General features: G+C 33.4%; 1 protein-coding gene across 3 annotated transcripts in view; it reads left to right on the top strand.

The window, feature by feature from the left end:
• Positions 1 to 13,928, top strand: part of ZCCHC7 (zinc finger CCHC-type containing 7) — a 267,332-nt gene that overhangs the window by 209,604 nt on the left and 43,800 nt on the right. The gene's annotated exons all lie outside the window — the stretch shown is intronic.

Genomic DNA, 13,928 nt, shown 5'->3' with positions numbered 1-13,928 from the left:
ACATTCAGTTTACTCCTAGTGAATGTCTCATGAAAGGTCTGTCATTTTAGTTCTTAATTGCCTGGCTTACTACATAGTAATATATGTTTATTTTATATTAATAGCTAATCAGTACAAAGTCATTTTTCACTTATAACTAGGTGCTGATTCTAATTGGTTTAAGGGACATTTACGAAAGGGTTAGCTCTCTGTATTTTCTAGCATTACTTATCTATTTAAAAAAATAATAAAAATATTTTCCATTTAATTTATACTTCCCAAAGACATAATACAAAAGCACAAACATTTCACTGATTTTATGTCGAAGTGTACCTATAGCCTTTTGCTCAAAAAATTAATGTGGCTTTCTGTTGAAATGAATTTCAGATTAAAACAAATTACAGTATGAGTGGTAATGTGTTTCTCAGGTAAGTAATACGACAACTATTGATTATAATTCTATCAAATTTATATTTAGATTGTTACTTTTTTTTTTAACAATGCTGCAGTAAATATCTTTTGTGTGTACACACATGTATGTATGTGTGAATCTATGTATGTGTAAGAATTGTTTTGATAAGTCAAATTCTGTAAATGGAATTGTGAAATTAAAAGTTATGGACATTTACGTCTGGATAAATATTATCCAGTTATTCTTCTAAAAGATTGTACCTGTGTGTCCACCTACCAGCAGTGTTTAGAGAAATGAGCATTCATCAGCACTAAATATTATCAATCTTTAAAAATTTTGGCTAATCAGATAAGGAGAAAATGATATATTGTTTTAATTTGTATTTTTTAGGTCACTAATGAGGTTCAATATGATTCATTAATTTTAATGTTCTAATTCTCAAGACTGGATACAGAGATAGAAGTTATTTCATTTCAAAGTAGTTTAAACCTTTATATATATATACATATATACATATATATATATATCAAGTCTTAAAAATGGTAAATACTAAGTTGTCTTATTGTTGTCTTATTGTTGCTGTCAATTACAGTTTTTCTAGTTTGGCAGTTATGTTAAATAACATTTGGTTTTACTCCTTTCTCTCAAGTTCTTACAAATATGGTCTTATTTGCCTGTGATAACAGAAGGAGGTCATACATTATCATAAGCAGTTTTTTAAAATAAGAAACTGTAATACAGAGCAGTTAAAAATTACTTGAAAAAGGTTATATAATCAACTGTGAGTTAAATCCATAGCCCATTCTGCTTAACTTTTTAATTTTGGCCTCTAATGCACGTTAAACTCTTATCTGAAATGGCCTTGATGATTAATAATCCCAATGAATATGAGTTTTTAAGAGAGGGTTAGGCTATCTATGACCAACTTCAGAGAAAGCAGTAGGCTTTCTTGCAAATCTGCCGAGATCTACCGGTTTTGTTGTAATTATATGATGAAGTTCTGGAAACTGATTGGTCTGTTTCTAGCCTGCCCACCTGGTATAGGATTCCCTTGGAACCCGGTCAAGTCTGGGCTGTCTGCAACCCTCTCAAATACTTGTTGCTCTTCTTCCTTGACCCACATATTTCTGATTTAAGAGATAGGATCAGCTTCTTCCTCACCTGCCATGGCTGCTTTTAAGTCATTACTCCTCCCTCTGTGTGTAGATATCTTTGGCATATTTAAGGCTCCTACCCTGCGGCAATACTATGCTTTACCTTTCTTTGTCATTTTCATCTTCCAATCTGCTGGACTCACTGCTCACTCACAGAGGATTTCTGAAACCCTGGGTAACTATAGATGCTCTAACCTTTTATAAATTGAGAAGGACAAGAACTTCCACTTTTACTTTATACATTACTGTAACCACAACCTGGACCTCTGTTTTTCCAGAGTACCAGATACATATGTTTAAAGAGAATTTGTAATGAAAACTGATGTCACACTCAAATTCTTGCTGTAATAAAAGGATCTTTCCTGATATCTGCTTGGAAATACCTCATTGGTTAATACTTGTGTAAAAGTATTTGGTTGAAATTCCAGAGTTTTACAATATATATAAAGAATAGAAAAATGGCTCAAAGCTTATTAAAGTCAGCCTGCATAGTTAGTGCTTTCCAAAGGACAAGGATCTGGAATGTGGAAAGAATTTCAGTTCTGAATCTGCCATAGATTCTCTCTTCTTGCTAACAATCTTTAAATGTACAGAGAAGTTTAAAGTATATATATACATTTAGCTTACACACCGAGTCTCATTCTGTGAGCTATATCTCTGTGAGCTATGTCTAAGATAATGACATGTATAATTAATTACTTACAGTGTTTTAAGCACTGTGCTGGGGGAGAGGAGTGCTTTGTTCACTGCTGTATTCTCAACATATAGTAGATGCTCAATAGATATTTGTGATTGAGTCAATCATTTATTTAATCCTCACTACCACATATAAGGTAGGTACTGTTTATTAATCCCATTTTACAAAGGAAAAAACTGAGACATTGCAAGGTTAAACTTTGCCCAAGGTCTCGAAGCTAAAATGATGCTATACTCATGAATGTACATGGAGAAAGCTCACATATTATCATTCTAGAAATTGTCAGTTTAGCTCCTGCTCCAAGGATCTCTCAAGTTTCTGTTTTAAATCTGCAGATATTATAGATTTAATAAGCAACTTTAATAATGAACTCATGATATTTAAAATATCAACGTAGTATAAATCAAATGAAGATAAAAGTAAATGATAGCTTAGGTTTTTAGCTCCTCAAAGAACTTGTACAGATCAAGAAAGCAGTATAGGTTGATTTTCAGCCACAAAACCAATTCTGTGATACCACAGGACTGTGCTAGTCAAGAGACCATCCCAGCTTCAAGCCTTTATTAATTGTTGGATTGTCACCCTTTTCGTGAAAGTATAATGACTGAGTCAGTCACTGTCAGATATAAATGAAAACCAAACCTCCTAAAATTTTCCCTTTCTTCAGCAATTTTTTTCTCAAATTTCCTGTTCAGTGCTTTACCCTAGTGTGTGCTAATAACTCTTTTAATTTGACCATTGTGTGCAAGAATAAAATGCCATTGCTTTGGGGGAACTCAGTAGTTGAGTCACTCTTTTAAATCAGATTTTTAAATGCAATGAAAGAAAATAATTTATAGAACATGTTTCACTTGATTTCTTTTTTTAAATATTTGATGCTAGAAAAAATGCTCTCTGATACCATTGTATACTTAAGTACTTTTTAACAACTTGAAAGTTTATTTTAAAAAGGGGAACTCAGAATAAACTGTAGTCTAATATACACATTGGTGATCAGTCAATGTTTCTTAATAAATATATACATAAAATTGAAAAGTAATGTCTTTCAGTTTAATTTTTTTTTAAGTATAGTTTAATCTTGGGGTTTTCCAGGAGGAAATATAAAGCATCTAGTACAAATCATTTCATACACATCAAATATAGGATGGACAGTTACTTGAGGGTTGTTTTTGTCTAGGTAATTATTTAAGAAAAGGGCATTTATTTTATTTATAGTCTACTCCAAGAAGCATTGAATGGTATTTATATGCCTTCCTCCTCTTATCCTTTTCACAGTCTTATTGGGATATTTCTGGCCAGGAATAAGAATGGCTAAAACACATTATTGAGCCAAATAACTGAACTAAGATTTCAGTTAAAGACTTCGATATTTTGCTTTGTGTGATAGAGATTGGTTCTACCTTTGTTCAAAAACATCTCCAATGTTCTACCACCCAAATAAACTTTCTACATTTGTTCATTTATCAAAAATTTCCTGGTCACCAGGGCACCCAGATTAGCAAAGACAGAGTCAAACTATCCCTGTTTGCGGATCATATGATCCTGTATATAGACAAACCTGAATACTTTACAAAAAAGCTCTTAGAGCAAATAAATGATTTCAGTAAAGTTACCGGATACAGAATCGACACGCAAAAATCAGTAGCATTTCTATACTCCCAACAATGAACTAATAGAAAAAGAAGTCAAGAATGCAAGCCCATTTTACAGTAGTCACCAAAAAAATTAGATACCTAGGAATCACTTTAACCAAGGAGGTGAAAGATATCTACAACGAGAACTACAAATCACTGCTGAAAGAAATTAAAGAAGACACAGAAAGATGGAAGGACATTCCATGCTCTTGGAATGGAAGAATTAACATTGTGAAAATGTCCATACTACCCAAAGCAGTCTACAGATTCAGTGCATCAAAATACAATAACATTCTTCATAGAAATAGGAAAAACAATCCTAACATTGATATGGAACTACAAAAGACCCCGAATAGCCAAAGCAATTTTGAGCAAAAAAATAAAGCCAGCGGCATTATACTACCTGACATCAAATTATACTAGTGTAGTAATCAAAACAGCATAGTACTGGCATAAAAACAGACACTTGAACTAGTGGAACAGAATAGAGAACCCAGAAATCAATCCACATACTCACAGCCAGCTGATCTTTGACAAAGGCACCAAGAACATACATTGGGGAAAAGACTGCCTCATCAATAAATGGTGCTGGGAAAACTGGATGTCCATATGTAAAAAAATGAAACTAGAACCATACTTCTTACCACATACCAAAATCAACTCAAAATGGATTAAGGACTTAAAAATAAGACCTGAAACTATAAAACTCCTAAAAGAAAACATAAGGGAAACACATCAGGAAGTAGGACTGGGCAAAGACTTTATGAATAAGACCCCAAAAGCACAGGCAACGAAAGAAGAAAATAAACAAATGGGATTATATCAAACAAAAAAACTTCTGCACAGCAAAAGAAACAATTAACACAGCAAAAAGACAACCTGCAGAATGGGAGAAAATATTTGCAAACCGTGCATCTGACAAGGGATTAATATCCAGAATATACAAGGAACTCAGACAACTTAACAGTAAAATAACAAGTAACCCAATTTAAAAATGGGCAAAAGAGCTGAATAGGCATTTCTCAAAGGAAGACATACAAATGGCCAACAGACCCATGAAAAAATGCTCAACATCACTAAGCATCAGGGAAATGCAAATTAAAGCCACACTTAAGTATCATCTCAGCCCAGTCAGACTGGCTATTATCAAAACAACAGAAAATAATTATCACTAGTGAGGATGTGGAGAAAGGGGAACCCTCCTACGCTGCTGGTGGGACTGTAAATTAGTGCAGCCACTGTGGAAAACAGCATGGAGGTTCCTCAAACAACTACAGATAGAACTGTCATACGATCCAGCAATCCCACTGCTGGGAACATGCCCAAAGGAATGGAAATCATTATTTTGAAGGGATACCTACACTCCCATGTTTATTGCAGCTCTTTTTACAATAGCCAAGAGTTGGAACCTACCTAAATGTCCATTGATGGACAACTGGATGAGGAAAATGTGGCATATATACACAATAGAATACTGCTCTGCCATAAAAAAAGAATGAAATTCAGCCATTTGCCACAACATGGATGAACTTAGAGAAAATTTTGTTAAGTGAAATAAGCCAAGAAATACCATGTGTCCTCACTCATAAATGGGAGCTAAAAAAATAAACAAAGAAAAAAAATAGAACAATCACAATAATTTGTTGAACTTTCAAAAGGAGAGAACAGAACTGAGGCCACTGGAAGTGGGAAAGGGGAGGGCAGGATTAGTGAGAAATGGAGAAAGAACCACAAAAAATAATTGCATTGTGTAATGTTGAATATACTAATTATCCTGATTTGAGCATCACATATTTCACACAGGTTTTGACATACAACACTTACCCCACAGGTTTGTACAACCAATTATGTTTCAATAAAAAAAAAATTTTTTTTTTACTAGTCTCCCACTACATGTTAGGCAGTATTCCAAGTACTGGAAAAATAAAGATGAATAAGACATGGTTCCTGCCCTTGAGGAAAGGCAGACATGTTAAGAACAGTGTAAAAAGTGATATGATGAAAGTACATCAGGGTGGTGATAATGAAATAAGAGTATTGGAAGACTAAGCTTAGTGACAAGCAGACAATACATACCTGGAAAATGTAGAAAATAACAAACTATAGGAGAGAGCGAAGTAACTGTGCCTGTTATAACACATAAGCTGCCTTTGGAATTATCAGCTTCAAAGTAAAGTGATAGGAACTCTTGATCCAGGCTGAGTGAGTTTTCTTGTAATCGTATGGACTTGAAACATTTACAAGACTTCATATTTTCTGAAAGCTTGTCTGCTTGCCTCTCTGCTCGTATATTCAAAGACATGGCAGATTGAGGAAGGAAATCTCTAGCCATTCTTAGACTGTTTCTCCTTTCTTACTCTATATCTCTTCCATTCATGGAAAGCTACTTTTCTGTTGTGTCATAATTTAATACATTGTTTTAACCCTGGAAGGGATGATTCACAACATAATCCACAATCTGACCACTTATCATCATCTCTACCACTAACACCGTGGCACAAGCCATGAGCATCAACTGCGTGGATTACTGTAATAGCTTCCTAAACAGTTTCCTTGCTACCTTGCCCTTTTATAGTCTGTTTTCAGCAAGTATCTAGAGTAATCCTTTTTAAACATAACCCAGATTACATCAGTCCTCTAACCAAAATCCACAAGTATAACTTTGCGTCTCTCTCAGAGTAAAAGCTAAACTAAAGTTCTTAAAATTACCAACAAGGCCATATGAGATCTGGCTTCTTGACCCACATCTCTTATAGTAATCCCTGCTGCTTACTTTACCTGATCTCCTTGATCTTCCTTGAAAGATTAAGCATGCTCTTGCCTCTACTTTCTGTGCCCTCTGCTGGGAATGCTCTTCCCACATTTATTCACAACAGTTCACTCCCTTGTCTCCTTCCTACCTAAAGAGACCTTCCCTGGCCACCCTAATTAACATAGCAAATTTCCATGCCTTCAGCTTTTCCTGCTCTTCCCTGCTTTGTTTTTCTCAATAACACTTATGTCTCACATTCTATTTACTTTTCTGTCTCCCCTAATTATGATGTAAGCTCTTTGTCTGTTTTCAGACATGTTTGCTGTTTTATCTTGTTGTATCTCCAGCTTCTATAACAGTGCTTCACACTTATAGGCACTCTGCAGGATTATCGAATAAATAGATGCATGAATTAGGATTAATAGATCCCTCCCATCCACCCTCCAGTTAAAAGCTTCTAAAAGTTGTTAAATTTTGCACACTGACATATACAAGCTGGGACATTCTCAGCTTGACTCATTAAGAGGTAGACATTTCCCAGTACTTTTTTTTTTTTTTTTTTTTAATGGCAGCTGGCTGGTAAGGGGATCTGAACCCTCAACCTTGGTGTTACAACACTGCACTCTAACCAGGTGAACTAACCAGCCAACCCCTCCCAGTAATATTTAAAATCCAGTTCAGTAGACTTTTCGAAAGCCAGAATACCTATAGCATACATAAAATAAAATGAAATTTCTAAGGCAAAATAAATTCCTTGTTTCTCTCTCATGATCTTTAGTAATCAACTGTAGTTAAACATGTGTATTGTTATCAAATAATTTTCTTAAATATCTCCATTTTAAGTGAGCACTGTAGGTATTGTTTGTAGTCAGTTGCTGGCTTTCACATTGATAAATCTCATAACTTTGTGATGAAATATACTATATTGTTTTCAGTGATTTGAAAGACAAATTCAAGATAAAATAAAAAGATTCAGATAGTCTTTTATAATTCAAATAGTCATAGACAAACTAATTTTTCTGCTAAACTTACTTGAAGTCAAAAGATGCCACTGACTTATATTCATATCTATGTAATGAAAATGAAAATGCCTAAATAAGAGTTAATACCAAGATAACTCACTTGGGAACATGTGGTGCTGGTAACAACAAGGTCAAAGGTTTGGATCCCCTTACTGGCCAGATGCCATTTTTTTAAAAAAAAAGATTAATAAGTAAAAATTAAAATGCAGTAAATATGCCCCCTCCCCCCATAAAACATTTTTTAGCATTTTTCCCTTTACAAATTACCCCAAAATAATTTAGATGAATAAGAGCACAATTGTGAGGAAGGAGGGGAATAATTTTGAAGATAAAAATCATCTCTAAAAAATCTAAAATATCTGAGGGCCAGCCCATGGCTCACTTGGGAGAGTGTGGTGCTGATAACACCAAGGCCACGGGTTCGGATCCCTATATAGGGATGGCTGGTTCACTCACTTGGGAGAGCATGGTGCTGACAACACCAAGTCAAGGGTTAAGAACCCCTTACCGGTCATCTTTTAAAAAAAAAAATCTAAAATATCTGAATTATATCATTATGATAGATTGATGTGTACCTTCAGATAAATATGTAGTTTTACTGACAGCTAAGCATTGCACCTACTTTTGGGAATAAAAATAATAATAAAAATGCAAGGTCATGTGTTCAGATCCCCATACCGCCAGCCACCAAAAATAAATAAATAAAAATAAAAACAATAATAAGCAATTTAAGAAGTTCAAGAACCTTAAGTAAATTATGTAATAAAAATGTTATGAGCTAATTGGCCTTTTAGTTATATGACATTAAAATAGTTATCTCCATAATCATGGATATTATAGGAAAAGTGTATACCTGAAGAACACTAATCATTGTGGTGAGGTAGTTCCAGACATATGTATAGGAAGACATTGTTCAATTTTTAAATTAATTATCTCAGTCAGTGTTATTCTAAACTTCTATTATTTTTATTCCTTAGCCCATGATATTTTAGAGAGGAAACAGTTATGAACTAAGCTGTAATGTCTAACCCATCTCTTCACCCCCACTACACACTACTACCTTTCCTGATTTAGGGAGGCATATTAGAACCTTTACCTCGATCTATTTATAAGAATCTAGGACAACAAGTATGGTCTTTTAATGGAGTAGATAACAATTTCCAGTGGGACAAACAGTCCTGTTTTGCAGTCTTTGTAATTATTACTCCTTCTCTGTTCCTCGCAAACAAACCATAGCTTGATTGTATCTAAGCTTCGCTGTGAATGAGTTGATCAGAGACCTATACAATCCTTGGCAGATACGACATCAGCTCCCAATATTAGCTACATTCACATAAGTAGATCAAAAAAGGTATCAGAGATGTCCCCAAATGAATTTCTCTATAGGAAATAGGAAACTTGAGAAAAATCCTTAATCATTCTTCACAGGCTGAATAGAAATAATAGAGGCAAAGCAATCCTAAGCAAAATGATAAAAGGAAATTCTGATCAAAAGAGCACACACCCAATGTGGGGGGTTGAGGAGAGGACCCATGTCTAGACGTATGCTAGTGGAATTTCTGAATGTCAAACAGAAATCATACAAACATCCAGATAGAAACACACACACACACACAAATGAGATTCACATCAAACTTCTTCTGTACAGTACTAAATGCCAGAAGGCAATGGAGAAATCTCTAGAGGATAGAGGGTTCTGAGGAAAAAAGATGACACAACCAAGCTGTTGTTCATTTATAATTTAATAGAAGTCAGAGAATAAATTAGCAGCAGTGAACACTAAAACTAGGAAAGCAAAGAGTCTGAATACTTCTTGTTATCCTGTTTTTAAAATTAATATAAATTTTAGAAAAAATACTTTTAAAAATAAATATGCCATCATATGCTGCATAATGATATTTCAGTCAACAAAGGACTGCATATACCACAGTGGTCCCATAAGATTATAGGCATGTAGAAGGCTATACCATCTAGCTTTTTGTAAGGGCACTCTATGTTTGCACAGTGACAAAATTGCATAATAATGCATTTCTTAGAATGTACTTATGTCCCTGTTATTAAGTGGTACATGATTGTAATTTTAAAATTATAATAATGTAGATCATAGATAATTCCAATAAAATAAAAGTTCACTTCTTTTCATTACAAGAAGAAAAATAGGCCATATAACTTTAAGATTACTCACTTAAAATTAGTCAAAGGAAACTTAAACAATATAACAAATGATAGGAAAAAATGGAAACACCAAGAAAGTGTAAAAAGTAAAAATCATAAAGTACAAGGACAAAAATAGGACCAAATTTATCAATTATAACAATAAATAAATGTGTTGGATTCAGATCCAAAAAAAGTCTATTCATCCAAAGAGGCTGTTATCAAAATTAAATGGTAAACCACAATTTGGGAAAGATTTTTGTAATATACATGATAGGATAATTATCTGTAATATATAAAAAGTTCTTACAAATCAATATGAAGAAAGGAAAATACCTCAGTAATAGTACCCAATATTGGCAAAGGTGTGCTACAAGAATACATTTGGATAGCCTTTCTGGAATTTAATGATGGATGTTTGCTAACATATAGCTATAAGAATGTCCATCTTAGAGTTGTGTATAATAATGAAAATTAGAAACAAGCCAAATATTTAACTATGGGATGACTTAGTAACATACAATATGTCCTTTTAAGGGATACTATTCAGCCATTTAAAAAATGATGTAGAAATGAATATTGAAATATAAATTAGTAGTACATTAAATGAAATCAGTATATGAAGTATAATCCTCTTTCTGTGTAAATCTATATGTATTTGTATATATAGATTTACATAGAAAAAAGTTTGGAGTGACATATTTCAAAATGCTGTAGTCATGTCAGGAATTAAGATGAGTTTTATTTTCTATTTCTGTTGATTTTTATTTCCTGTATTTATAGTGAATATGCATTTTGTAATTGTTTACCTCATATAAGTTTATTAATCTTACCTTGATATTTAATGTGTAATATTCTATTACTATTTGTAAGCATTTTAGGAATCGTTTAGTCAGTAACCACCATTTAGTGTTGTATTATTTATTTTAACCATGCTATAGGTGTGTAGTATCTATGTCATTGTGGTTTTATTTGCATTTGTCAAATAGCTAATAATGTTGAATATTCTTTCCTGTGCTTCTTTGTCATCCTTTTTCCTCTTTGGTGAAGTGTCCAGATCCTTTCCTAATTTTTAACTTAAAAGGTGTTTATTATTATCAGATTTTGGGAGTTCTTTGTATATTTTAGATATACATCTCTTATTTGGTATGTGATTTAAAAGGTTTTTTTCCCAGTCCATAGCTTGTCTTTTTATTTTCTCGACAGTTGTTTGGCAGAGTAGAAGTTTTTAAAGTTGATGAAGTATAGTTTATCAACTTGTTTTTTTTTATGGATTGTGCTTTTGGTGCCATTTCTGAGAACTCTTTACCCAACTCCAGGTGACAAAGGTTTTCTACTGTGTATTCTTTCAGACGTTTACAGTTTTATGTCTTCCATTCAGATTTGTGATCTGTCTTGTGTTAACCTTTTATAAGATGTGAGGTTTAGATCAGGTTCATTTTTTTATATATGGATGATTATTTGTTCCAACATCATTTGTTGATAAGACTGCCTTTTCTCCATTGATTTGATTTTGCATCTTTGTCAAAGATCAAATGGTTGTATTGGTGTGGATTGATTCCTATACTGTATTTTGCTGCACTGATTTATGTATCTTTTCCATCACCAATACCACACTGTCTTGTTTACTGTAGCTCTCTAGAAAGTCTTAAAGTCAGGTAGTGTGAAACTTTGTTAAACAAAAGTTTTAATGAACTTTGTTTTTTACAAAATTACTTTTGCTATTCTAGTTTCTTTCCCTTTACATATAAATTGTAGAATTAGCTTGTCTATACCTACAATAAGTTCTGATAGGATTTTGAATGGTATTGTATTCAGTCTATAGATCATTGTGGGGACAATTGATTCTACTATAGTGAGTCTTCCAGTCCATGAACATAGTATGTCTCTCCATTTATTTAGATCTTATTTAGTTTGTTTTATCAGAATTTTGTAGCTTTTAATGTGTACATTCTCTACAAATAAGATTTATGTGTAAGTATTTTTGTTTTTTCTTGGAGCTATTTCAAACAGTGTTGGTTTTCAATTATTTATTGCTTGTATTTAGAAAAAGGTTTGGGATGAAATATTCTGAAATGTTTGTAATAGTTATCTCAGGTGGTGGGATTATAGGTAATTTATTTTTATTTGTATATTTTTATAATGAATATGCAGTACTTTTATAATATTTAATGTTATTCTTTTTTTAAATAAAGATAAGTGTTTAGACTAAAACTACTTACAGTACCTGATAGCACAACTCTGGACCTAAAGGTGATTACTTGTATATCTGACATATCCTGATGTTATCAGAATCTTGGGAGAAGAGTAAAAGAAAATTTCCCCAGGAGAATTCCATGAGAATTAGAGAACTAAAATTGGATGATGGGGTATAATTATAAATAAAAGGAGTTTAATGTAGTTAAATGAGATAAATTAGGATTGCTTTTGGTGGTTTTAAACAATTTGCCCTACTAAGTATTTGTCATTCTTGATGGTCTTTCTATAATAAGTTTATAAATAAAGTTTTAAGCTTTCATGTTAAAATTATTTTACCTTTAGTTTATCTCTCAATGAGTCTACTTTAAAACTTCTGGTACCTGCTGGTGGGCTTAAGGAAACTATGTGGTCAACATAAGTTTTTATGGTTGTTGTTCAGGGGGTGTTTTTTTTTTTAAGAAATAAGTAGATCTGAGTGAGCTGACAGTTTAAAGATAGGAACTCCAAAAGAGAGAACGTTAAGATGTTAGAGAGCAGGAAATAAGATCTCTCTTCCCTTGTGCACATGGATTTTGTATTTACTACTAAACCAGCTGCATAGATCCCTATAATTCTGGGTATTAATTCTGGTTTAGCTAGCTAGATTACCAGAATTCTATGGATCTATCTCTTCAAATTTCTCCTTCCTAATTTTCACTTACCCAGCCTTCAGATGGTAGATCTCTGGTTAGTATAAGAAGGAAAGGCTAGTAAGTTCCATGTTGTGGCTATTGTGAATAGTGCTGCAATGAACACAGGAGTGTATGTATCCCTTTGACATGTTGATTTCCTTTCCTTTTGATATACCCAGTAGTGGAATTGCTGGATCATATGGTACTTCTCTCTGTAGTTGTTTGAGAAGCCTCCATATTATTTTCCATAATGGCTGTACTAATTTAAATTCCCACCAATAATGTATAAGAGTTCTCCTTTCTCTACATCCTCAGGAGCATTTGTTATTTTCTGTCTTTTTGATAATAGCCATTCTAACTAGGGTAAGACGATATCTCATTGTGGTTTTGATTTATATTTCTCTGATGATTAATGATGTTGAGTATTTTTTCATATACCTATTGGCCATTTGTATGTAGTCTTCTTGAGAAATGTCTGTTCATCTCATTTGCCCATTTTTTAATCAGATTATTTGTGGGTTTTTGCTTTTGAGTTGTTTGAGTTCCTTGTATATTCTGGATATTAATCCCTTGTCAGATGAATACTTTGCAAATATTTTCTTCCATTCTGCATTTTGTCTCTGCTCTGTTGTTTCCCTTACTTTGTAGTAGCTTTCCAGTTTGATATAATTCCATTTGTTTATTTTTGCTTTTGTTGCCTGTGCTTTTGAGGCCTTATTCATAAAATCTTTGCCCAGTCTAATGTCCTGAGTGTTTCCTCTGTATTTTTTTCTAGTAGTTTTGTAGTTTTGGGTCTTACATTTAAGTCTTTCATCTATTTTGAGTTAATTTTTATATATTGTGAGAAAAAGGGGTCTAATTTCATTCTTCTGTGTATAGATATTCTGTTGCTTTGTGTTGCTTCACCGCCCCCCCCATGGATTTATCACCCCTCTTCCCCTTGGGTGACAGAGACTCAAAGGATTACTCAAAGCCCATCTCTTCTGAGCAGTGAGAAGCCCCAAAGTGGTTAACTTCCCTGGGAACCCTTCAGCGAGAGACAGCCCTTCCTTGGGAAATCAATGCTGAATTGGGGTTCTCTTCCTGCATTTATTTTCCAGACTAGGAAATTACAGGAAGAGGCATAGGTGGGGTTATAGTTTAACAGTATACGCTGGTAACTTTCAGTGAAACAAGCCAGATGACATTCCAGTAGACAATTAGGTGATCTTATCAACACAAGCTTGGTCTTAGCAAACATTCTTTCTTACAGCA

This window comes from Cynocephalus volans, chromosome 17 (assembly GCF_027409185.1).
Source record: "Cynocephalus volans isolate mCynVol1 chromosome 17, mCynVol1.pri, whole genome shotgun sequence".
Classification (NCBI taxonomy): domain Eukaryota; kingdom Metazoa; phylum Chordata; class Mammalia; order Dermoptera; family Cynocephalidae; genus Cynocephalus; species Cynocephalus volans.
This window is presented reverse-complemented; position numbering and strand designations above follow the sequence as displayed.